Raw genomic sequence first — 26,804 nt, forward strand, 5'->3', positions numbered from 1 at the left:
ACCTCGTGCCCGCTCTGGCGCCACCACCCCTCCCAGTAGAAATGCTTTTACATGCATTGCTACGCGTGACAGTAGGCTGTATTAACGCGTTTCTCGGTAGCACATCACAGGTTCGATCCTGAAGCGTTATTGGGAGTACCTAATACTCCACATATGTGAAAAGTTTTCCCTGGGGTGGCCGATCTTTCGTTAAGTCGGCTTCAGTAAACTACCTGAATGCTGCCCATCTGACTCACCTGAAATGAAAAGGGTCATGAGTTATGCTTGGGGAGGCAATCGCCAGGAATATTACAAAAACTGACCTATCGACCCACCGAGACACACCACCAAAGCACGTGCAATTTAAATATAGGTCCTTTTGGTGACTCAACAACACCGCTTGTTTTGCAAAGACCGAGTTAAAACCAAAGTTTACCCCACAAACAAAATGTTATCTTAGTAAAGGTAGTAAAAGTATCACACAAGTTTGCGCACTCGTCAGGTGCCAACTACAACTGACCAAATCTCTTAGAGGGTGTTTCAAACAACGGGGACAAACTCAACGGGCTACTAATGCAATCACGCGCATTATAAACTGCGCAAGAACACTTAGCGACCTTGAATATTGTCTACACGTATGTACTCGAGAATTTTCAGAACGTATCTGGAATATTTCTCTTCAAGGAAATACTGAAACAAGCTCTAGCACTGGTCGTTGTCCTGGCGACACACTGAAACAAAGTACTCCAGCGGTGTCATAACTCGATTCTTCGAGTTATAACATCGACTGACTGCACTACACGACTCCTTCAAACTACTCAAAAACCACAACTTATTCGTCGAGTTTACCACCTGTATAACCCTGCGCCACCTGTAGTTCGGATCCTTTCCGGTTTCACAAACATTCCAAGTAGTTGCAACAGCCAGGGGAAAGGTTTTAGTCTCGCCGGTTCGTCTGCGAAAATGGTCACAAGCTCCGCTCCGATATATTGAATTCTACTGATTTTTACTAGTTGGCTGTCGCGTGTGTAAAAGGTAAGGTGCGCCTTTTGTGTAGGAAGATGTCCACCTTATGGTTTGCGCCGCCTTCTTTTTTTACAGCGTCGGCGATCAAGTCGATTTCACTATTAGTGGCAATTAGGGTTGTTTTAAAGCTTGTTAAAAATTTTCATTTACCTGAGACACTTTCCAACTCCCATGGGATGTTATTATTTGCAAAGATGGAGCAGCACAGTGCACGTGATATTGTAAGGTCCTAATGACAATGAGTAACAAGACACAGAAAGTGCAGCGTCAAGCTCAAGCACGGTGGAACTACACCGAGGTGCCCATCAGGTGACGGGGGCGCGATGATGGAGGCTCAGGGATGGTAAGAACACACAGAAAAGATGTGGACCACGCGTATGCGTGTTTCTATGTCCTTACATGTTCCCTTCTTCTTGAAGTTTAAACTTGTCTCCTGGCGAATAGTGCACGCATTTTGCTTGGCTTTACCGGGTGCGCTATAAAACTTTGGTATAAGAAAATAACGACCACACCTGGGACAAACCTGGTTTTCGCGCAACCTGTTGTCTCAATTCAAAACTATGATAGCACAAGAAATGGAAAGGTACAGCAGCTGTAAAGACGTTTCCAATATAGTGCGTGCTCCAACGTTCAAAGCGACGTCCATAGGATGAATGCTTACACATGCGGATCGAGGGGCGCAGCCTCCCCCTCCCACACTGTTCATGCTTCTTCGCCAGACATCAGGGGTGGTTATGATGGAGGAGCAATTGGTGGTAGGCTTCTCACTGTGGGCGTTGCTGGGGCATGTGCTCTTTGGCCGACTGAAATGGCCCACTCGTTTACACTCTGATTCAACCACGTTCATCGCCCCACTCGGGCGCTTTCACACGTGGTTCAACATGCGATTTGCACGCCTATGAACTTTTTCTTGATACAGAACAAGGCGACAAAAAGATACTTCCGAGAGTGCCCATATTACTGATATCACAATGAAATGATGTTATGATGTGTTTACCACTGGAAAAGCCTAATGTACCAATTCCAACTTGTGTGACAACTACATATTACTCACGTGGTGCTCTAATACCGAAAAATGTAAAAAAATATGTCAAGTGGACAGTGTATTATGCGTTTTTCTTACTGGAAAGCAGCTACCAAATGATTTTATAATAAAATAGTCGCAACAATTGCAAATATGATTTATTTGCTCTTTACGTAAGGTTCTCCTGAAATAAATATGCGCTGCATAACTCATACTCGATCTTTATGTAAATAGTTTATTGACATGATTGAATACACTGTAACACAGATATTACCATGACTCTTTTAATAGGCCGAATTATGATATCGGAGTCAATACGAACTAGAGGTGGAGTTTTAATGTGAATATTGCTCTCGCAGTGCATAACATAACACTGGCCTTCTTACTAAGTGTGATTACGGTTTCCTTAGTTTTTCATTAGTAGGATCGGTAGTTTTGGACTCTTAATAAGAATGTCTTGGCAGTCATTGCTGTAGATGCCGCGTACTCTTAGTTCAAGTTTTTTCAGTTTTCTTGCACAGTCCCGCCAATGGCGAGACTCGATGGAAGAGTTCCAAACGCGGACATCGAACGTGCGCCACCGTCCTATAAAAAGAAAGAAAAACATTCTTCACCAAGTAACTAAGGCCGGGGTACTGAAGAACACGTAAATATCAGAGCTAATGGCTTTGGCAAAGGTTATTTTCACGGTGAAGAATTTACACAAATAGTACGAACAACTTCAGAGATGGGTGTCATGGTAAAGAATTTACACAAATAGGACGAATAACTTCAGAAATGGGTGCCCACTAATCGAAGGTCAATTCAGTGGCTTTTATTGATAAAGTACTTGCTCCCCTGCTGTGTGAGTGACTCAGCAGATCGCGCAGCCACTCTCTTCGTGTACGAGATCCGCGTGGACACTTGTACGCACTCACAAAGTCCCATGCGCGTGTTTGGAAACGCGAGAGAGCAATAAAAACTGGATAAGCAAAAGTCGGTGGACACACCGCACTCCGGCACTTTTTATGCTAATTGGTTTTGTATTCATTTTTTGAGTTGCTAGTCGTTTTCGAATTTTTCCTCACGCTTCATTCTTGAAACCGAGTGTTACCGTTACTGACATTCATATTTACGTTACGGGAAGCATGGTATCTCGAAAACAACGAAATATAGTTCACTGAGCCAATACCCTCCGTTTAACATCGTCTGCGGCAACACGTGATAAAATATGTGGAGGAGTTTCCAAACATTACAGATCAGACGCGTTGAACATGTACTACTTCATCTGCCAGATGACTAATATTGCTGCAGAAACTGTAGCTCGGTGTTACGGCACGCAGTTCTGACTAAATGATTTCTGATTTCTTGCTGTACAGACACCAGCAAACTTACGACAAAATTACTGACATCACAATTGAAGACAGCAATGTTCTACAAGGACACAATGTGGGTGAAAGTGTGACCAATAAAAAGGACTGTCTACCACTCGCAAAAAATGTTCTGATTGTGACGCCAATGAAAAGATGGTTTATCACATTGGCAGCAACAAGCAAGCTTTCGTGCCCGAAAAAAAAGGAATCGTAATTTTAACTTGATGTTGCAATTCTATAAAAAGTGACCACTAGTGTCACCCAACAGCAAATGTGGTTAATCTTGACAATCTATTGGTAGGACAAGAAGTCATCGCTGGTAGAAATATTTTACTTGAAAACAAACATGTTTAACTTGAATCTGTGTTTTATGCCCCTTAAGCGGCTTTTTGTTGCGCCAGAGACCAATTGTCACTTTCTTTTCCTTCAAGCGTTCAAATAGGTGCACGGTGGCGCTGCTGGCGGTGTATTCACTTTCCTCCATGCCTGCCTGCAAAGGGTGGAGAAAAACGACCGCGGCGTCCGCCGTCGCTCATGCGAAGAACAAAAAATTGTGTGCGTGCCCAAAATGGCATCTGAGGTAATAGTTTTAACAGTAACCAAACTTGATGAATCCTACGAAAACAACACACTGTTACAGTTTTCGATTTTCACTGGCACGCTCCCGCCAGTGTTGCCGGCAATCATCCTCCCAAACGTACTGCGCATGAACAACCATATAATTTGCCCCATTTTGCTGTCTCGACAGGGCTGTAACGATGGTAGTGGCTTTGCGATTAACACGTTCTGCTATCGGCTAGAAAATCGAAAACCACTGTGACTGCTTACCTCTGTCATGAACAGGTGCGAGGGAAGCGTATCGTTCGTAGCGGGACGAGAGCACCAGAATCACAGTGCGCGTAGGCGCGCCAGTGGGTTTGTCACGTGGTATTAAAGACGATAGTCTTTCTTGGGGCACTTCGTAGCAAACCTTTTGGTCTGTCTGTCAGTCTGTACATTTGTCTATTTGTCCACCGTAACAATACCCCAAACGGCCCCAAATAATATCCCAAACGGCCACCCTATCCGCAGCGCCCACTAATATTGCTCAAGTTCAGCGTTCATAGTTGTGCCATTGTCAATCCAAAAAGCAATTATTGCACATATATGTGGCAACATAACAATACGTCAATATTTTGTATGCGTGGTTTTATACAAGAGAAGGCACACATAAGTAATTTTAAGGACTGTAGCTTTTATCACGTTGCGCTGACAGTGCAACGCGATGCTCAAAAAGGCAAGTGTTTCGAACGCTTTGCTAAGACGACACGGTGGTGTAACCTTCCCGCCGCTTTGCGTTCAGCACCTTATCGCCTCAGAGACAGGCGCGCATCTTTCTCCGTAGGCGCGCACGCCTTCCTTCTTTTTCTAAGATAACTGCCAGAAAGCGCTCGTATCTAATGTGCCTCGGTTCACTCGTTTGCCTTCGCTGCACGGATCGACACTCTAACACAGAGCCTCCAGAATACAATTCACCAATTCTCTCGCACAGAGCAATAAATAAACGTTTTGTTCACTTTCTCCAGACGCGAGACTATCGTAGTTCGACGTCATTTGCAGTGAAACATGCAGATATGGGGCCATTTTTTGGTGTTTTGCGTGCAATTATAGTTGGCAGAAAAGCACTAGTAATTAACAGATATAAAGTTCGAAACAATCTAATTAGATGTTTCGAGAACCGATCCAAACTTTCTTATTGAGTTTGTTATTCATCTTGATTATTTCAAAAGTTCGGTAAATAAACAGCACTAATTAAACAGGCAGCGATGACGTAGAGGTTATAACTGTCAGTTCAAGCGCACAAATAAACAGAAAGAAAGAGGAAGGAAAGAAGCGCTTGTCCTCTCTTCTTTTCTGTTTATTCGTGCGCTTGAAGTGACAGTTATACCATGCATATCCAACTAGCCCAACTTTCGATTCTGTTACGTAGTGGTTAAAACATCAGCCTTGCATGAAACAGGTCTGTGGTTCGAATCCCGGCGCAGCGCAGTTCCCAACCGCATTAAATAAGTCGCCATGGTGAAGGAACTGCATGAAAGGCCTGGGGTGCAGCCACACCACTGACCAACGCCGGTAACGCACTCCCTAAGCAGAGAAGGATTGGCCACCCTGGTGCAGTATCTGGCCACTACCTCCCACATGCATAGTTCAATCAACTCATGGCCCTCAGTCCCCAGCAGCTGCGAAGCAACTGAGCATGGCGGCAGTCAGATCTGCTACGCAGCAGAGGGTGATCAGAATCTCTGGATCCGGACAGGCCGCCATTGGAACCTGAACTTGGCAACGCTTAACGCTAGAACCTTATCTAGTGAGGCAAGTCCAGCTGTACTATTTGAGGAGCTAGAGGACATTAAATGGGATGTAATGGGCTCAGTGAGGTTAGGAGGACAGATGAGGTCCATACAGTGCTACAAAATGGGCACGTCCTTGGCTATCGGGGATTGGCTGACAGAAGAGAACTGCGAGTGGGGTTTCTTATCCACAGAAGCATAGCTGGCAACATGGAGGAACACTATAGCATTAATGAAAGGGTGGTAGGTATTGTAATTAAACTAAATAGGAGATAGAAGATGAAGGTGGTACAGGCTTATGCGCCTACATCCAGCCATGATGACGCTTCAGTTGAAAGCTTCTATGAAGACGTGAAATCGGCAATGAGTAAAGTAAAAACACAGTATACAATACTTATGGGAGACTTTAATGCAAAGGTAGGGAGAAAGCAGGCTGGAGACCAGGCTGCAGGAGATTATGGTATCGGTACTAGAAATGCCAGAGGAGAGCTACTAGTAGAATTTGCAGAACGCAATGATTTACAGATTTTTAATACCTTCTACCAAAAGCGAAGGAACCGTAGTTGAACATGAGGAGCCCTAAGGGCGAAAATAAGAAATAAATATACTTTACACTGAGTGCACACCCAGGCATAGTGCAGGATGTGAAAGCGCTTGGCAAGGTACGATGCAGTGACCATAGAATAGTGCGGTCCTGAATTCGCCTAGAATTGAAGAAGGAACAACAGAAACTGATACGCAAGAAGCCAATCAATGAGCTAGATCTGAGAGGGAAAGTACAAGCATTCAGAGACTCGCTTCAAAACAGGTACACGGATGTTATTGAGGAAAACAGCCTTCGTGTTGACGCAATGAATGATAATCTGATGAGTAAAAGTATGGAGTGTGCAGTACAAGTTGGATGTTCTGTAGTTAGACATCACACTAGCAAGCTGTCCCAGGAAACAAATATTCTCATCAAGAAGCGTCAAAGCAATAAAGCCTCAAGTACAACAGACAAAATAGAGTTGGTAGAGCTTTTGAAGTTGATTAATAAGCGTAAGGTATTCGACGTAAGAAGGGACAACATGGATAGAATTGAACACGCTCAGAATAACGGAAGAAGCGTCAAAGCAGCAAAGAGAAAACTAGAGATAGGCAAAAACCAGATGTGTGCACTAGCAAGGCAACGTAACTACCAATATGTATAGCATAGTGAAATTAGCGGGGGAGTTTTACAGAGATCTGTACAGTAGCCAGTACAACCACTACCTTAATATAACAACTAGCCGTAACTCGGATGACACCCCACCAGTGGAAGAAGAAGTCAGAAGAAGTTAGAAAAGCCTTGGAGAGCATGCAAAGAAGCAAAGCTGCTGGTGAGAATCAGGTAACATCAGATCTGCTGAAAGATGGCAGACCGATGGTGTTAGAAAACCTAGAGACACTGTTTACAAGGTGTCTCCTGACGGGAAGAGTACCAGAATTTTGGAAGAATCCTAACATCATTCTATTACATAAGGAGATGACAAGGACAGGAAAATTTACAGGCCGGTCGGGTTGCTCTCCGTAGCATCCAAGCTATTTACAAAGGTAATTGCTAACAGAATTAAGACGAGATTAGAATTCAATAAACCAAAGGAACAAGCAGGATTTCGAATAGGTTACTCAACTATAGACCACATTCATACTATCAATCAAGTAATAGAGATATGCTCAGAATAATGCCAACCACTATAAATAGCCTTCATAGATTACGAGAAGGTGTTTGATTCAGTGGAAATATCAGCAAACATGCAGACACTGCAGAATCAGGGCGTCGACGAAGCATATATCGGCATTCTGGAATAAATCTTCATAGGATCAATTGCAATCATAGCGCTACATAAAGAAAGCAACTGAATACCAATCAAGAAGGGTGTGAGGCTGGGGAATACAATCTCCCAAATGCTATTTGCCGCGTGCTTACAGGAGGTTTTCAAAGGCCTAGATTGGGAACAATTAAGCATAAAAGTTATTGGAGAGTACCTTAGTTACCTGCGCTTCGCTGATGACATTGCATTGCTGAGTACCTCAGGGGTGAATCGCAACTCAAGATTACGGAGTTAGACAAGGAGATCAGAAAGGTAGGTCTTAAATTTAATCTGCAGAAAACGAAAATAATGTACAACAACCTCGGAAGAGAAGAGCACTTCGAGATAGATAATAGTGCACCTGAAATTGTAAAAGACTTTATCTACTTAAGAGAGGTAATAACCGCAAAGCCTAACCACGAGGTCGAATTAAGTAACTAGAGGAAAAAGAGTGGGGTGGAGCTAATTTGACAAGCACTCTCAAACTATGACAGGTAAATTACCACTATCTCTCAAGAGGAAGGTATATAACATCTGAACCTTTCCGGTACTTAGTTACGGAGCAGAAACCTGGACACTTACAAAGAGGGTTCAGTTTAAATTGAGAATGACGCAGCTAGCAATGGAAAAGAAGATGGCAGGTGTAACCTTAAGAGACAAGAAAAGAGCAGAGTGGATTAGGGAACAAACCGGAGTTGAGGATATCATAGTTGAAATAAAGAAGTAGAAATGGACATAGGCCGGACATGTAGCACATAGACGGGATATCCACTGGTCATTAAGGGTTACTTACTGGATTTATAGAGAAGGCAAGTGGGTTAGGGGAGAGAGAAGATTAGGTGGGCAGTTGAAACTAAGATGTTTGCGTGTATAAATTGGCAGCAGCAAGCACAAGACCGAGTTGGCTAGCAGAACATGGGAGATGCCTTTGCCCAGCAGGGGACGTAGTCAGGCCGATGATGATGATGATGATGATGATGATGATCATGGACTTAACAAAAAGTTAGAGCACAAAAATAGTATAACTAACTCTAGGCAACGGTGAGCAACATGCATTTGATCGCGTTGTAATTGCATGTGTCTGCATATTTTTAAACTGCGACTAAAGATAGCTGGGATACCCTGTATTTGCTGATTTGTATATAGCGCAAAATATTATAAATTTAAAAGCAAATAGCATGTACTCTACGTGCAACGTGCTGGTACATGCCTACCCGCTACGGATAGCTTGCTTTCGTCAGGGAATTCTTTCACGAAAGCAGGCCCTCCTGTCGAGGCGTAGGAAATAAACATTTTCGCACGTTCGTTCATCGTTTCCGTTTCTCAACGCATACACAGCACTATATATATATATATATATATATATATATATATATATATATATATATATATATATATATATATATATATATATATATATATATATATATATATATATATATATATTGAAAGTCTTCCTGGATTCGGGTCGGGTTATATGCCCTGACGAAGGCCGGTCCCCGGCCGTAACGTTGGCAATAAAGCATCGTTTTTCGTTTGCTCGTTCGCTTCTTCTGGTGACTTTTAACCCGACCCGAATCCAGAAAGACTTTCAAGAAATATATATATATATATATATATATATATATATATATATATATATATATATATATATATATATATATATATATATATATGTATATATATATATATATATATATATATATATATATATATATATATATATATATATATATTGTGACAATCTGATTTCAAGTACTTCATTAATTACAACCTTAACTGTGACAGCTCCAATCTAATAAATCTAATATACCTTGTCGAGTGCGGAAAATGAGGTATTCAATACATAGGTCATACTGACACAGCCTTTCGCATCCGCTTCAATAACCACCATTCACATGTTCATTCACTTCCGGATCTGCCTCTGTCTCAGCATATTAACTGCGGAAACCACCCAATTGATTCCATAAAGGTCACACTCTTACAAAGCGGTTTCTCTAGCACAAGGGAACGTGAACAGCGCGAATCATACATGATTTATTATATATGTATACACATATATATATATAGATATATAGATATATATATATGTATATATATATATATATATATATATATATATATATATATATATATATATATATATATATATATATATATATATATATATATATATATATATATATATAATAATGCACAGTACTAGGCTGGGCTGTCAGCCATCTTCTTTATTTTTAACCTCTTCTTCCTCCTCGTCTCCCTCCAACCCTGCCTCACGTCCACGTACACTCCCCCTCTTTGAAGACTCATCCCTCCTGGGGTGATACTTGAAAACGTTTCCAATGGTCGCAAACTCCAGCACACCATCATCGTTGGTGTAACCGACCCTTTTGAGAACGCCATGTTGCACTGCGATCTGCACCACGCGATAAGGTCCCATGTACACCTGCTTTGTGCCGGGAAGGCCTTTTCTGACAAGCACCAGATCGTTCAGTTGTATCTGAGGTGTCCGCGTGTTGTGGCGACGGTCAAAGTTCCTCTTCATACTTTCCCGGTATTGCTGGTAGGCTTTCGAAGGTTTTCGTTTTTCGCACCATTGCAGGCGGTCTGCAATGCAAAGTTTTTGATCAGCAGGAAGCACTGGTACCTTTCCGAAAGCTGCAAAATATGGACTACAGCCGATGCTCGCAGTGTGCGACCGATTGTGATGAGCGACAGCTGCCTCCAAGCAGCACTTCCATCCACCCTAAAAACCTGGATACATTGCAATGAACTGCTTCAAATCCCGAATAATTCTTTCAGCCATGCCATTTCCTGCAGGATGGTACGGAGCGCAGCGTCGCAATACAACTCCTCGTTCCTTCGCCCAATCTTGCAAACGCTGACTGAGAAACGCTGGCCCATTGTCTGATATTACTATTTTCGTATTTTTGAACATCTCCCGACTCAAAAGAGCGATCACACTATTTGCGTCTTCCCTTCCCGGCCGTGCAGCCACTATTCTTGTGCACTGGTCTATTGCCACTAGAAAAGACTGCGTTCTTCTTACTCCTGCAGCCTTCTTCTTGAGCTCTGCGAAATCCAGATGAATGACTTCAAATGGTACGTCGGAATGTTGAGGCAAAACCATCTCGTCTGTTCTCTGAAGGTACTTTGCTTTGTGAACTTGACATTGATGACAAGACTGAACATACCTTTGAACGTCCTCTTTCATGTGTTTCCACTGGAAACGCTGACGAATCTTGTGATATGTCCTCCAAAAGCCATCATGTCCACCCGAGTGCGGGGAGTCGAGATAGAGCTCCAAAATTCGAGGCACCATTGTTCCTGGGACTGTGAACCTTCCGTTATGGAACTTAAGTTCTACAGTTCCCTCCCATAACAATGTTGCGTTGACATTTTTATGATCAGGAACTACCGCAAGTCTTGAAAGCGCATCTGCGTCCTTGAGGTGTTCTCCTGGCCTGTGGTGGACCATGAAAGTAAACTGCTGGAGTTCACTCACCCACCTAGCAATTTTTCCTCGAAGCTAGGTGAGGTTAAGTATATACGTTAAGGCTTGGTGATCCGTAAAGAGCTTGAAGCTCCTGCCATCCAGGTAAGGTCTAAAATAGCGTACGGCCATTAGGACGGCCAAGGCTTCCTTCTCTGTAGTCGTGTAGTTCAGTTGAGTTTTCGAAAATGCGTATGAATAGTACTCGACGACCCTCTGTTGACGGCTCCGTGGAGAGTCGGTATCTCTCTGGTAAAGCACGGCGCCTGTGCCATAATAATAAGCATCGGTGTTCAGTTCAAAGGGCAACTTGAAGTCTGGAAGAGTCAGGACCGGATCCGATGAAATAATAGTCACAAGGCTGTGATAAACGGATTCACACTCTGCTGTCCACTGAAATGGCACATTCTTCTTAGTCATTTCTGTAAGGCATTTGGTTTTGGTCGCATAATCTCTAATGAATGGCCGGAAATGCCCTGCAAGACCCAGAAATACCCGCAAAGAGTGCAAGTCATATGGCTTCTGCATTTTTGCGATTCTTTCAATTGATTCTTGTTTCGTTGTCTTTGTTTGGCCATCAAATACTCTTCCAACAAACACCACTTTACTTTGAAAAAACTCACTCTTCTTGTCATTAACTTTGAGCTCGGCGTCACAAAGTGCTTGAAGTACACTAGCCAGATGGTTTGAGTGCTCTTCCTCGTTGCGGGAGTATACTATTATATCGTCTATGTAGACGTTACAAAACTTCCCGATAAACGGTCGCAAGACGTCGCTCATCATTTTCTGGAACCAAGCGGGTCAGTTCTTCCATCCAAATGGAAGTCGGTTATACTCATAGATGTCAAAGGGCGTAATGAAGGCAGAATATTTCTTGTACTTTTCAGAAATTGGAACTTGCAAAAATCCTTTACATAGGTCAATGCGCGAGAAAACTCTGCAGCCACCCGTGTCATCTATGATAGAGTCTATACGTGGCATAGGAAACGGAAAAAGCTCAGTCTGCTTATTAATTTGTCTGCAGTCCGTGCAGAGTCGAAGACTTCCATCTTCCTTTGGTGCAATAATGATTGGTGAAGCGAACGTAGACGTGAATGGACGGATAATCTGCGCATCCAACATCTTTTGAATATCGTTCTGAAGCCACACTTTCTTCTCTCGTGGCATATTATAGGGCTTTTGTCTCACCACCGTTGTATCACTGAGCTGGAATGGAACCTAAAACTTCGTAGTTGCTGTAGGATATCCTTTCAGGCACAGCAATTCTGGGTAAAGCGTCCTAACATCTTCACCTGACGATGGTTTCCGCGGAGTCCTTGAAGGCGAAACTGCAGCGTTGACAGCGCGGCGCTTTTCTTCTGTGGTAATTTCGCCTGTCCAGTAGATTTTAAGTTGAGGTGCACTGGTGACTGGACGTGAAAGCAGTAGTTCATACGGAACTCCGTCGAGTACCAGTGCTTGTGCAGTGACAGTGTTTCCGAGACACGATATGGTTATACAAGTCCATTTATCGTGGACACCTCGTCTTCCATCGTATCCGTGTACTTCTACTGGTCTTCCCTCTTTTACTTTCGCCCTCTCAACAATATTTGCGTTAATAACCATCACGCTTGCTCCGCTGTCAACTAATGCATTCCGTTCCTTTCCATCCACAAAAACAGATATGTACAATAGACTTGTATGAGACAAATAAACAGCTTCTCTTGATGTCGTCAGGTGGAAGCCTAGGCCCTCTCCATTTAGTTTTTTGTTACGTCATCTAACTGTTCGCCATGGTCTGAGCCTCCCGGGGCGGTCAAAAAGGATACGGGTGTTGCAGTAGGTCTCCAGCTTGCAAGCGGGCGTCGTTCCTCACCTCGTGTGGCCCCGGTATTTCTTGCAGCCGGTGTCATGGGTTGACGCTGGGTTCCTAGGTCCTGGAGGTAGAGGTTTCGCATTCGCTGCAGAAGTTCTTCGACCGTCTTGGGTTCTCGCATTTGTATTTGCTTCTGGAGGTCCGGACTTAAACCATGAATGATAAGCGGAACCACAGACGTCTCAGGCAAAGATGAGTCCGCCAGCAGTAGCAAGTGCCTTTTCTCATAAAAATAGCTGAGTGCAGATCCAGACCTGTATTTGAACGTGATTGCTTTGTCCCATAGCAATACCTTGTTCTCGCTGAAGGAGCTCAGAAAGCTTGCTTTCCCCTCTATCCATGGTTTGTTGCTGTGAGCGTTGAGACGCCATTCGTACCAACTCTTTGCTATGCCCGATAGGAATAGTCGCATGTTTTTCACTTTATCTTCGTCGCTTTGCCAGTAGTTCTCATTGCATGCATACTCGTAAAACGTGAGCCAGGACTCGGGACTACTAGACTCTCCGTCAAAAATGTCTGGCTTCACTTGTTCGCGACTCGGTCTGCTTAATCTTTCCGTCGCGTTTACAAGCAAGCGCATTAAATCATTTTGCTGCCTATTCTGCTCTTGGTGCAGTTCAAGAAACTTGTTGATCAGCTCGACGGAACTGTCAGGTGAAGCAGCGGTAGCAGGCTTCGCGTCGTTTTTTACTGAAGTCAGCACGAAATTCTCATAATCCTGAAGAGTCATGTTGATCCTCACCGTTCTTTTAGCCAGTAACTGGTCTGGAGTGAGCTTCATTTTAGTGCTTAGATAGGAAACAAATGCGTCAATGCTCACTGCTTCCGGAAGAGCTAGTTCCTCTTCATCTTGAGGCGTTGCGGTCAAGATCCGGATGCCACCGCGTTGATTTGCTCCAATGCTGAAGTCCACCCACATCTTGAATGTCCGCACAGAAAGTATACGCGGCTGCGCCAATTTGTAATAATACACAGTACTAGGCTGGGGTGTCATATATGCACAACCAGCATACGCAAGAAAACGTGCTCACAATGTGCTTTATCCTTCTAGGTCTCTTTACTAGTAGGGCAGACAGCCCTGTAGCACAATGTGCCAATCATACTGGAAGCTGCTATACAGCTTCCATACATCTCAACATAGGCACTTCAAGCAAGCTCACATCGTAAAGCGAACTCAGTACTCGTGGCCTTGAGATCGAAGTAACAACACTTTCGCCCTCTTACAAGCCGCTCACATACATCCTGTACCTTGCCACTTCTTGTCTCGAGTGTCAATCGAAACGGCGACCACGGGCTTTGCGGTGAAGTGCCAACAAAAAAAAGTGGGCTGCCTTCTGCGGCCAACTTCAAAACTATTCTCTTTCTTAAAACGAAAAAAAATATTTCACTAGGCTTTTTTTTTCATTACTATACTATGGAGTGAGCTATAAAGCGGTGTATCATGAGGATTTTTTCTTGAACCACATCAGTACAAAAAACACGGCCAAATACAGGACAAATAGCTCATTTTTGCCGATTATAACGTTTTGCGACAAGATTTGAAGTCTATTTCGCCCCTTAACGTTTTTTTTTCGCGGCAATGAACTTTTCTGAAAACCCCACTCCTATTCCATTTGCCAAGAGTGACTTCGAGCCAGAATAGGAACAAAATGACGTTTTTTGAAAACTCTTGTGAATTTTGAAAGAGCCAGGCTGCTAGGTAGACGCAAAAAATTTGAAAACGATTTAGCAGCACACCTAAACAAAACCTTTTTAAGATTAGGCGCTGTTTCGAATTTCTGCAAGCAACTACAGATTTTATTTACATTTTTCTATTGTGCACATTTCGGAAGAACCAAGTGAATTTTGAGAGGGCGCCGTGGTCTGGAAACATTTTTTCGAGAAAATGTTTGGCCGCAATACTCCGTGGGGTATACGCAAACGTGTAAGTTTTATCAGCAGAAGCTGTAATGGTTGAGCGCCACGTCTGAGGCACTTGGCATAGAGAGACCCCCCCCCCCACACACACGCGCACACGCACACACACAAATCTATATATATATATATATATATATATATATATATATATATATATATATATATTTATATATATATATATACATATATATATATATATATATATATATATATATATATATATATATATATATATATATATATATAATGGAAAGAAGTGTATACCTAAGGACTCGTTTTTCCGTGTTTTAAATCAATATTGATGCGATCTAACTGCGTGGTGTCACGTGGCGGAACACCGGGGAGACGTTGGGAAGTGACCACTGCCTACTCGAAATTACAATACCCATCGCAGAGAACACGCAAAGAGCACAGCAACAGCAAATCATCGACTGGCACGTGTACAGAAAGAAATTAGAAGACAACGTTACGGAAACCATTGAAAACATAGAAGCATGGACCAACATGTTGAACGCCACGACCAAAGACGCCACTCAGACGGTAGAAGCGGAGCCGGAGGCTACGATGCTGGACAGCAGACTAGCGCACCTCATGGAAGCCCGCAACTCGCTGATACGGCGCTGGAAACGTCAACGCCACAACAGAAAGCTACGCAAACGTATAGCACAACTCAACAGAGACATCGAGCATCACAGCGCAGTCCTCTGCAGACAGCAGTGGCACGCGGTGTGTCAAGAAGCGGACGGTCAACTACACAAAGGCAAGACGTGGCGCCTGCTACGCCACTTGCTCAACGATGAGACAACCAAGGGAGCTCAGCATTACATGCTGAACAAGACAATTCACAAAGCCGTCAAAGAAATGGGAGAGGCTGAGGTGCAACGACGCCTGGACGCCAAGTATCTCCCCGTAACGCCAACGCACCCACTTTCAAGCTACGAAGGGGCAACCAACGAGAAACTAGATGCCGACATCGAAGAATGGGAAGTGCGAGCGGTTCTACAAACAATCAACTGTAAATCAGCATCCGGACCGGACCACGTCACCAACAAGGCATTGAGGAACTTGAACGACACGGCAATCGAAGCCCTCACCAAGTACTACAACCAGTGCTGGCGGACGGGCAAGCTACCGCAACAATGGAAGACCGCGAAAACGGTCCTCATCCCCAAACCGGGCAAACCACCCAGCATAGACAACCTGAGACCCATCTCTTTAACGTCGTGCGTGGGCAAGGTGCTTGAACACGTCCTACTCAACAGATGGCAACGTTATTTGGAAGAATCCAACATATATCCACATACAATGCTGGGGTTCCGGGCCAAACTGTGTACCCAGGACGCCATGCTGTTGCTCAAGAACGAAATCGCGGACAGACACTTTCCCACGTTGGATAACAGAGCGGTGCTCGGACTGGATATCCGGGGAGCATTCGACAACGTACACCACTCGGCCGTCCTTCGGCAGGTGTCCCACTTCAACATGGGGGAGAGGACGTTCGCTTACATCAAAGATTTCCTGACCAACCACACCACGCGGCTTGTGGCAGGAGAACTACAACTACCGCTCAAACAGCTGGGGAGCACGGGGACACCACAGGGCTCGGTGATCTCCCCTCTGTTGTTCAACCTTGTCATGATAGGCGTTGCAAGAAGATTGGAACGCGTTAGAAACATCAAGTACACGATCTACGCGAACGACATCACACTGTGGTCAACGGGAGGAAGCGACAGCCAGATCGAGGCAGCCCTCCAAGAAGCCGTCGCCGCCGTAGAAGAATACCTACGACCCACCGGACTCAAATGTTCACCAACCAAGTCGGAACTGCTAGTGATCTCACCGCGAAGTGCGCGACGCCCGACAACGCAGAGCATCAACGTTGTAACCCAAGACGGAACGCCGATACCGCACGTGCAGACACTCAGAGTTTTGGGGCTGCACCTCCAGGACTTGAACCGCAACAACGTGACGGTACAGAAGCTCCACGCAAAGCTCTCGCTGGCCACCCGCCTACTCAAGAAGGTGGCCACGCGGTACCAGGGCATGCGAGAAGACAGTCTACTACGACTCACCCAGTCGTTTGCAGTCAGCTCTTATGTAGCGCCGTTCCACAATTGGAAAGCGGCGGAGAAGATCAAGATTGACGCGATGATCAGAAAGGCGTACAAGACGGCCCTGGGCTTATACCACCACACCAACACAAAATGCATGCTCGCGTTGGGCGTTCACAACACGCTGGAAGAAATCGCCGAAGCCCAGCGAAAGGCGCAGTATCACCGCCTGTCCCAGACCAGGACGGGATGAACGATACTACAGCGCATCGGAATCAACGCGCCAGCGACGACTCCGGAGGTAGCAAAGCAGCTACCCCGAGACGTTCTCCAAAGACTGAAGGTTCCACCCTTACCGAAGCACATGCATCCACAAGAGCACCAAGAAAGAAGAACGGCGAGAGCCAAGGCCCTCACAAAAGGTCACGCAACGATCCGCGCGCGTACTACGTGGACGTGGCGAAGTATCCCCACCGGCCAAACACGTACGCAGCAGCAGTCATCGCAGCAGACACTGGAGTACTCACAACGTCGGGAAGCATACGGTGCAAGTCGCCCACGCAAGCCGAAGAGTTTGCAATCGCACTGGCACTAGCGATCCCGGATTGCCGCACGGTCCTCAGCGACTCGAAGACGGCAATAGCCAACTTTGCTACAAACAACGTCCATGGAACCACTGCAAGAGTATGTTCAACTATAGCAAGACCGGAAACCAACATTACCGTCAAGTGGTTCCCTGCGCACGCCGGGGAGCTGGACGTGGGCCCGAACCGCAACGAGGAGGCAGATACGGAGGCACACGCGCTAACTAGCCGTTGGTCTCTGTCAACGCATTCCTCGGAGCCGCAACGACACGATGCCGAAGACGGAGAGTATTTCATCACAACCTACGCCGACGTTCTGCAATGGTACAGAACGAGCAGACGCCTCTACCCACCGCCTCACCGAGACCTACAACGTAGAGAAGCAGCCACACTACGGCAGCTGCAAGTACAAGCAATATGGACCCCCGTCTGGGCAAAGCACGTTTGCCCGGAGGTTTACACCACTGATGTATGCCAACACTGCAAGAAGGCGCGAGCCACCCAGAGACACCTCCTTTGGGACTGTGCACCACCGCCGGGTAACAAAGAAGTAATGCCAACTGCCATAAGCAGCAAAATTATCAGCCGAGAGCCAGGCAATCAAAGAGACGTGGTCCAGCACGTGCTTAGCATCCTGGAACGCCAGCGGCCGAAAGCGGCGCCCCCACGGGTTTTACGCGAGTAGGTTGCTGCTCCGGGACGTCCGAGCACGCTAGTGTCTCGCTTTAATCCCCTACCCCTTCCCTCTTTATGCCGGATCGTCAATAAAGTTGTTTCACTCACCCCCAATGCGATCTAACAGACAGTAATGCCAAGGAATGTACAGGGGAAGTTATTAGAACCAATGGAGTGTAAATAAGAAGAAAGAAAAGTGGATGAAAAAAAAACCAACCGTGGGCATATATATATTGTACCGTGCGTCCCGCGAAAAAGACGAAGGCGACAGCGCATACGCGCATCTGCACGCTTTTATGCAGAACGCAACAACGAGAAAGATGAGGAACTCTCTCTCACGCGGTTAACAAAAAGACCGACCCGCTGCTGTTTTCTCGGCGTCTTCGAGTACGACCTCTCTCTTGACGTCGCGACACTGGTGGAGGTGCTGGGGCCTGCAACCTGATGCAAGAAAGCGTTGTTCGGGACCGTACACCCAGTCCGGAGCCTCAACGTCTTGTTGCGACTCCAGTACACCGATTCAGCCGGCGCCTATTAGGCCTAAGCCCAGAACTCTTGACGGCATCCCCTGTTACCAACATGGCGGCCCCTTCAGCATCTGCGAATCTTCCCACGGCCCAGACGACTCACCCTTACCAGGTAACTTTTGAGACTCCTCGTGTTCCCGAAGTCTTCCGTGGAGAACCGTATGAAGATGTCGAGGACTGGCTCGACCAGTTCGAGCGGACCGCTGTGGTGAATCGTTGGAGCGTGCAAGAAAAACTTGGCCGTGCCTACTTCGCACTGAAAAATAGCGCTCGCACATGGTACGAGAACAGGGAGCCTACTTTCCAAACCTGGGACAATTTCCGCCAAAAGCTTCTCGAGACGTTCCTGAGTGCGGACCGACGGGATCTCGCACAACAGGTGATCGAAGCCCGCATGCAAAAGCCGAACGAAAGCGTGGCCATGTTCACTGAGGATATGGCCCGCCTATTTCGCCGCGCTGACCTTGACATGCCCGAGGTAAGGAAAGTTCGTCATCTGATGCGGGGAGTTAAGGAACCGCTTTTCGCCGGCCTTGTACGAAATCCGCCAACAACAGTGGATGAATTCATCAAAAAGGCGACTGTCATCGAGCGGGCGCTCCGGCAACGATGCCGCCACTTTGACCGCCTGCCCGACCAAACGCCTGTTGGTGCCGCCGCTCAAAACGCTGCCGTTTCCGAAAACTCTTTACGGCAAACGATTCGACAAATCCTGCGGGAAGAGCTGCGGGCCCTCGGCCTTCCGTCTACCGATCCCCCGGTTGCTTCTGTTGCAGAAATCGTGCGCCAGGAACTATGGCAAGCCTTTCCATCACCGGCGCTACCACCCGAACCACGTCCACTGACCTATGCTGATGCCGTCCGCCGTCATCCGCCTGCCCCAGAAGAAGCACACTTTCAGCCACGGCCCGTTACCTTGCCGTGGTGGCAGCGGGAACCTGTGCGGCGACCACCAGTACGTCGGACCGAACCGACTTGTAGCGCACTGACGACCGTCGACCCCTTTGTTTCCACTGCGGCGAACCAGGCCACATCTCCCGCTACTGCCGTCATCGAGAAGCCCGGTTTGAAAACTTTTCTCGGCCCACTTCCTTTTATTCTGAAGACCCTCGTGACCATGGTGCTGATCACCTACCGACCAACCAAGCGTCTTCACCAAGTCGTCGCTGGCGGTCTCCCTCACCTGCACGAGGTCAGAATTCCCCGAATCGCCAAAGATACGCGGACGCCATCAGAAACCGCTCCCCAAGCCCGTGCCAGGGAAACTAACTGCCGCGACCTCCAGGGGCAAGGTTGCCAATTGCCGAGACGCCAAAAAGACCCCCTTGCCTCTACACAAAGACGACGTGACGACGGTGATGACGAAGACGACAACAACCACAAGTACTACTGCCGATGAATTTGTACGTGCCGACCTCAGCGTTATTATAGACGGACACCACGTAACACCACTGGTTGACACTAGTGCTGACTTCTCTATTATGCGACAAGAGCTCGCCGACCGCCTTAAGAAGGTTAAGGCGCCGTGGAGTGGGCCGAGCATAAGGAGTGCTGGTGGGCAGCTAATGACGCCAACCGGTAAATGTACCGCTCGGCTCGTAATCGATGATTCGAACTTCGTCACCACTTTTGTCATTTTACCGGACTGTTGTAAAGAGTTGATTTTGGGTATGGATTTTCTGCGAGAGTACGGTGCTGTCATCAACATCCCAGAACGTATCGTCACCTTTTCCGCCCATCCTTACGTCGACGCCACCACTGAAGAACAACTGCACCGTTTACGTGTAGCCGATGATGTGATGCTCCTGCCGAGATCTTGCTGCCTTGTGTCGGTGTTGTGTGAACAGCCGTGCCGTAATGAGGTGATAGGGGAGCGAATAGACACGCTATTGCTTACGCAAGGTGTTTCAATAGCGAGAGGCGTTCTGGCACTAATTGATGGGTGGGCAGAAGTCCTCATCATCAACTTCAGCAACGAGCGTCGTCACATCCAGAAGGGCACCGCGATTGCCTACTATGACGACGTGGACCAAGCCAGAGATTGCTTCGCTTTGCAACCGGACGAGGCGACCATCCCAGCCTCGACACCTTTGTCTGTCAACATTTGCTCAACCCTGTCAGCCTCGGAAAAACAGCGCCTACTAGAGCTGATACACCAGTTCAAAAATTGTTTTTCGTGCACGTCGAAAGTCAAGCAAACACCACTGACCCGGCACCGAATCATCATTGAAGAAAATACGAGACCGATTCGTCAAAACCCATACCGTGTGGCTCCGAAAGAACGTGAGGAGATCCAAAAGCAAGTTCAGAAGATGCTCCAAGATGACGTAATACAGCCTTCCAAGAGTCCCTGGGCATATCCCCCGTGGTATTGGTTAAAAAGAAAGATGGCAGCTTGCGTTTCTGTATAGATTACCGCAAGTTAAACCAAGTAACGAAGAAAGACGTCTACCCACTGCCACGTATAGATGACTCTCTTGATCGGCTGCGGCATGCACGCTATTTCTCATCGATGGACCTGCGAAGTGGCTATTGGCAAATAGAGGTCGACGAGAGAGACCGTGAGAAAACTGCTTTCGTGACGCCCGACGGTCTTTATGAATTTAAAGTGCTTCTATTCAGGTTATGCTCAGCGCCAGCCACTTTTCAGCGTTTAATGGACACTGTGCTATCAGGACTTAAGTGGCAGACATGCTTGGTTTATCTAGACGACGTTGTCGTCTTCTCAGCTACATTCGAGGAACACCTAAGTCGATTATTCGCAGTTCTACAAGCTATACGTTCGGCTGGCCTGACTTTAAAGCCAGAAAAGTGCCATTTCGGTTTCAACAAACTTTGCTTCTTAGGCCACGTGGTCAGCCACGAAGATGTTCGACGTGACCCGGGCAAAATCGACGCAGTCGCAAAGTTTCTCGCACCACATGACAAAAGAGCAGTGAGGCGCTTCTTAGGCCTCTGCGCCTATGACCGACGATTCATCGCCCAATTTGTCGTCTATTGCAGCGCCTCTGACGCGGCTCACACGAGAGGATGTCCCCTTTCTTTGGAGCGAAAAGGAACAAACAGCGTTCAACGAATTACGCCAACGCCTCCAAACACCTCCGGTTCTGGCGCACTTTGACCAGGAAGCGCCAACAGCACTTGACACCGACGCAAGCAATGTAGGCCTGGGCGCCGTACTGATACAATGGCAAGATAACTCCGAGAAAGTGATAGCTTATGCCAGCAGAGCTCTCTCTCGCACGGAAGAGAACTACTCGACTACCGAGAAAGAATGCCTCGCCGTGGTTTGGGCGGTTCTCAAATTTTGACCGTATCTGTACGGCCACTCATTCAAGGTCGTCAGTGATCACCACTCGCTTTGCTGGCTCACTAACTTGAAAGACCCATCCGGCCGTTTAGCACGCTGGAGCCTTCGGCTTCAGGAGTTTGATATGACCATTATTTATAAATCAGGGAAGAAGCACACCGACGCAGACTGTCTCTCGCGGTCACCCGTTGAGCCTGCCGCTATTCATGACGAGTCTATGGACGCCGCATTCTTAGGAGTCATCAACGCGGCCACTATCTCACAAGAGCAGCGCCGTGACCCTGACCTGCTTTCGCTTATCGATTTCTTAGAAGGACGACGGGAAGACGTGCCGCGAATTTTTGCGAGAGGAGTGCCATCCTTTTGTGTAAGGAACGACGTCCTATACAAGAAAAACTTTTCTCCCACCGGCAGCCCATACTTGCTCGTCGTCCCTGCATCACTGCGAAAAGAAATTCTGGAAGCCTGCCATGATGAAGTCACCTCTGGTCATCTCGGTTACACTCGAACATTGTCCCTTCTGCAAAACAGTTACTACTGGCCTAACCTACCTGCTGCTGCTGTGAAACATCACGTCCAAACATGTGCCGACTGTCAAAGACGCAAAGCACCACCCGGCAGGCCGGCAGGCTTATTACATTTCGTTCAAGTACCAGCAAAGCCATTCGCCCAAATCGGAATGGATTTCCTGGGCCCATTCCCAACTTCTACCACAGGGAACAGATGGATCATTGTCGCCACTGATTACTTGTCTCGCTACGCAGAAACTAAAGCCATGCCGAGGGCCACAGCAGCAGAAGCGGCTCATTTCTTCATAGAAAACGTCGTCCTTCGGCATGGTACTCCAACAGTTCTCATCACGGATAGAGGAACTGCGTTCGTGGCAGAACTTTTGGAGTCGGTTCTCAGGCTCAGTGGTACAGCTCACCGGAGAACAACGGCGTACCACCCACAAACGAACGGACTAACAGAGCGGCTTAATAAGACCCTCGAAGACATGCTCTGCATGTATGTCGACACAGAACACAAGAACTGGGACGAAATCTTGCCTTATGTGACCTTCGCCTATATTACTGCCTGGCAGGAAATTACCTGAATGACGCCGTTTAGTTTAATACACGGGCGCGAAGTCACTACAACGTTGGACGCTATGCTGCCGCACGAGTGTGACGACACTCACGCTGACGCCGAAGAATTTGGTCAGCGTGTCAAAGAAGCCCGACAGCTAGCCCGCGTGCGTATTTGTCACCAGCAACACAAAGATGCGAAACGGTACGACCTACGACATAAATTGGTAACCTACAAACCAGGCGACAAAGTATGGGTCTGGATCCCAATACGTCGACGCGGACTTTCAGAAAAGCCATTACGACGACACTTTGGCCCATATCGAGTCACCCGACGATTGAACGACATCAACTACGAAGTTATTCCCGACGGCGATTGCAGTTCCAGTCGCCGAAACTGCTCACCCGAAATCGTGCATGTCATCCGGATGAAACCCTACTCGTCCAGCTAACTCTCGTTTGTCCTGTGCGTGCCGGTGCATATGTGCGTTTTTATAAGTAGAGTGCCTTGGCTGCGCATCGGGACGATGCCATTTTTGGAGGGAGGCAAATGTCACGTGCGTCCCGCGAAAAAGACGAAGGCGACAGCGCATACGCGCATCTGCACGCTTTTATGCAGAACGCAACAACGAGAAAGATGAGGAACTCTTTTTCACGCGGTTAACAAAAAGACCGACCCGCTGCTGTTTTCTCAGCGTCTTCAAGTACGACCTCTCTCTTGACGTCGCGACAATATATATATATATATATATATATATATATATATATATATATATATATATATATATATATATATATATATATATATATATATATATATATATATATATATATATAAGGGAAAGAAGTGTATACCTAAGGGCTCGTTTTTCCGTGTTTTTAACACAATAATAATGAGATATAACAGACAGTAATGCCAAGGAATGTACAGGGGAAGTTATTAACATTAATGGAATGTAAATAAGAAGAAAGAAAAGTGGATGAAAAAAAATTACCAACTGTAAGCAGGAATCGAACCTACGACCTTCGAATTACGCGTTCGATGCTCTAAACATCGAACGCGTAATTCGAAGGTCGTAGGTTCGATTCCTGCTTACAGTTGGTAATTTTTTCATCCACTTTTCTTTCTTCTTATTTACATTCCATTAATGTTAATAACTTCCCCTGTACATTCCTTGGCATTACTGTCTGTTATATCTCATTATTATATATATATATATATATATATATATATATATATATATATATATATATATATATATATATATATGTGTGTGTGTGTGTGTGTGTGTGTGTGTGTGTGTGTGTGTGTGTGTGTGTGTGTGTGTGTGTGTGTGTGTGTGTGTGTGTGTGTGTGTGTGTGTGTGTGTGTGTGTGTGTGTGTGTGTGTGTGTGTGTATGGGATAACATGGCACAACGGGAGCGTTGTCAACAAGGATAAATATATTTATTTCCCAACAGTTTCGGGAGGGGTCCTCCCTTCATCAGGGGATGAGTTATACTGACATGAACTTCCAAACTTCGATCGTTGCTGCCGCGTCCCTCTCGCCTTGAAAGATGTTTGCGAGAGTGAGAGGGAACTAAAAAAGGAAAAAGAAAACAAGAAAACAAAAAAGTGGGAGAAAAGACGAATAAGAAAAGAAAGAAAATAAAGAAAGTAAAAAAGAGGAAGAACCACTGTCAACACTGAGAACGAAACCAACTGTCCGTGTACGTCCACATACGGTTCTTATCACGTGCTGTTCAGTTCTCGACGTGAGTCGGGCCACCCAAGATTGTCCCCGCGGTGCCGGGAGGGTCCGTGACGGCGTGCGTAAAGAAAGGGTTTCCCCGTAATGGGTCGGTCGGCGTGCGGCGTGCGTAAAGGAAGGGTTTCCCGTTAATGGGTCGTCTCGGTTCTTTACCTTATATCTTCGTCCGTTTCCCTTCGGTGGTCATCAAGTGGTAGGCGAACGTAAACACTTTGTATGTGCATGTGGAAAAAAGAAAAAAAAGAAAAAAGGAAGAAAAAAAGGCAGAAAAAAACTGGAACAAAAAAACTAAAAACAAGAAAGGACAGTGTACACGTACGAGTCAGTCAGAAAAAAGTATGGTCTCCACCTATCAATCTTTGTCATCAATTTCCTCCTGGCTTACTTCTCGGAGGCAGTTGAGTTTTCCGGGGTCCTCGTTGATGCCGGCTACTAATGTTTGAAATTTGAAAATAAAATATGCCTCACGCTGTTCGCGCTCGCGTCTGTTTGAGAAACCGGACTGCAAAAGAGTTACGCTGATATTTTCAAAACTGTGGTTTGGCAGGCGCAGATGTCTAAATAAAGGTAGCTTCGGCAGTGAAGTGGCGTGGTACCGGTGAATATTGAACCGCAGCCGAAACGGCGTGTCTGTTTGGCCGATATATTCTTGTCCGCAAATGTTGCAATGTAGCATGTATATTACGTTACTGGAGTTACAATTAAGGCTTTCAGTTATGCAGAATTTGAAATCCGAGAAGTTGGCTTTGGATTCACGTGTTGTGACCATCTGCGGGCATACCTTGCATCGAGCTTTTCCGCAGGGATGGCACCCTGACTGAAATTTGGAGGTGTTTTTCTTTGCTCTGACAAGAATGTCCTTCAGATTTTTATCCTGGCGGTGCACCACGTGAGGTGGCTTCGCGAAAATAGAAGTTAGTCGTTTGCTTTGCCTGATTATGTTGAAATGGCGGGAAAGTATGTTGTTGATTTGTGGCGCTGATGAGGAGTAAGTTAGTACAAGGTTCGTTTGGGAAGTCGTTTTAGATACTCTGTTGGGTCCCTTAATTATATCATTCCTGTTCACGTTGCGAGCACGTAGTATGGTATCGTCAATAATGTCAACCGGATAATTTTGTTTCAATAAGGAATGCTTTAGGTGTTCCGCGTGTCTGTCAAATTCCCGCATATCGGTGCATATTCTTCGGTACTAGTATGCCTGAGAATATGGAATACCCGTTTTGCAATGCTTTTGGTGGCTGCTGTTGAAATGTAGGTACATTTGACGGTCTGTAGTCTTTTTGTAAAGGTTTGTTGACAAGCGGTCATTTTCGACCGTGACAGTGACGTCCAAAAAGTTAATGCTAGTTTTGCAAATTTTGTGTGTGAATTTTATTGACGGGTGGCACTTGTCAAAATCCTCTATGAAGCGGAAAAGACTTCCCTCATCATAATTCCATTTCATAAAAATATCGTCTAAGTATCTTCTGTAGTAGAAAGGTTTCAAGGTGCGTCCCTCAATGAATGGGATTTCAAGTGAAGCCATAAATGTGCTCGCGAAGTTTGGGGCCATTTTCGTGCCCATTGCAGTGCCACTGACCTGAAGGAAATGCTTGCCATTGAACTCAAAACGGTTATAATTTAGTACAAGTTCAAGAAGTGTAAACAGTACCGCGCCACTTACACTAGTTGGTGAGTCAGATTTTACATATTCAGAAACCATAGCCGCTATTCCGTCATGGTGGGGTATGTTGGTGTACAGTGAGCAGACGTCCATGGTCACCAGAAAACTGCCGCCTGGGATGTCGAGACTTGAAGTTTCGCAGATGAAGTGGTTTGTGTCCTTTAGGTAATAAGGAAAATTTGGGGGGATGTTTTTTATTAAGGAATTGATGAATTCTGATATATTTTCTGTTGATGTGCTGTTACTGGATACTATCGGACGTCCCGGATTACCTGCCTTGTGTATTTTGGGGAGCAAATAGAATCAACCGGGAACAGAATGGGCCAGTAAGATTGCTTTTAACATTTTGCCGGTAATTTTCTCGTCCT

General features: G+C 46.1%; 1 long non-coding RNA gene across 1 annotated transcript in view; it reads right to left on the reverse strand.

The window, feature by feature from the left end:
• Positions 1-2,250: 2,250 nt before the first annotated feature.
• The window catches only part of LOC142765556 (uncharacterized), a 33,655-nt gene continuing 9,101 nt past the window's right edge, over positions 2,251-26,804 (reverse strand). The window contains exon 5 of the long non-coding RNA XR_012884312.1: positions 2,251-2,614. This is a non-coding gene — a long non-coding RNA (uncharacterized LOC142765556). The remainder of the gene's footprint in view (positions 2,615-26,804) is intronic.

Source organism: Rhipicephalus microplus, chromosome 6, assembly GCF_043290135.1.
Source record: "Rhipicephalus microplus isolate Deutch F79 chromosome 6, USDA_Rmic, whole genome shotgun sequence".
NCBI lineage: Eukaryota > Metazoa > Arthropoda > Arachnida > Ixodida > Ixodidae > Rhipicephalus > Rhipicephalus microplus.